Source organism: Colobus angolensis, unplaced genomic scaffold (assembly GCF_000951035.1).
Source record: "Colobus angolensis palliatus isolate OR3802 unplaced genomic scaffold, Cang.pa_1.0 Scaffold107, whole genome shotgun sequence".
In the NCBI taxonomy this organism is placed as follows: domain Eukaryota; kingdom Metazoa; phylum Chordata; class Mammalia; order Primates; family Cercopithecidae; genus Colobus; species Colobus angolensis.
The window spans coordinates 4,105,211-4,106,395 of NW_012111697.1; positions in this window are offsets into that span (position 1 = coordinate 4,105,211).

Here is a 1,185-nt window from a genome sequence, read left to right on the forward strand (position 1 = left end):
TTCAACAATAGTTGTTAAAGCACAGGAAGAGCTGGGCACGGTGGCTCCCACTTGTAATCCCAGCACTTTGGGTGGCTGAGGCAGGCAGATCACTTAAGGTCAGGAGTTCGAGACCAGCCTGGCCAAAACAGTGAAACCCCACCTCTACTAAAAACACAAAAATTAGCTGGGCATGGTAGCCCACGCCTGTAATCCTAGCCACTGGGGAGGCTGAGGCATGAGAATCTTTTGAACCCGAGAGGCAGAGTTTGCAGTGAGCCGAGATCATGCCACTGTACTCTAGCCTAGGCAACAGAACGAGACTCCATCTCAAAAATTTAAATTAAATAAAATTAAATAAATAAATAAAATAAAATAAGGCACAGGAAGGGAAGGCTTTATTCAGAGCCATTACGATAGAGAGAGGGGCCATAGTGGCAGGGGCTTGCAGTGAGGAAGACAGGTTGGGCTCAACTCCAAATACTGCATGGGGAAGTGGGAATTCACAGCCCAGGATCAGGGTGGGGCGCAGTGGATGGAAAGTTACTAAGAGGAAACGTCAGGGGTAAGGGGGGATTCTGGCTCAACCAACCTAACAGGATTCTTGCTGAAGACACGCCCAGGTTATCAGACATCACTTGGGGGCTGGTGGAGGATGAAGAACCTGATCAGATGTCAAAGATGGGAGAGGGTTCCTGCTAAACTGACTTAGCAGGGTTCTTTGCTAAAACTGGATTTGACAAGGAAGTACACAGATGAGCCTAGCAGGAGATTCGAGGCTTGACTAGTTAGGCCATGAAAATAATTTTTTTTGTTTTGTTTTTTTCTATTTGTTTTGTTCGGCTCACTGCAACCTCCACCTCCTGGGTTCAAGCGATTCTCTTCCCTCAGCCTGCAGAGTAGCTGGAATTACAGGTGCCTGCCACTATACCTGGTTATTTTTTTCTGTATTTTTAGTAGAGATGGGGTTTTGCCATGTTGGCCAGGCTGGTCTCTAACTCCTGACCTCAAGTGATCCACCCACCTTGGCCTCCCAAAGTGCTGGGATTACACCCACCGCGCCCGGCCCAAGCAAATCATTTTTATCAGGGGATTGACTCCAAAGAAAAACAATAGGAGGCCGGGCGCGGTGGCTCAAGCCTGTAATCCCAGCACTTTGGGAGGCCGAGACGGGCGGATCACGAGGTCAGGAGATCGAGACCATCC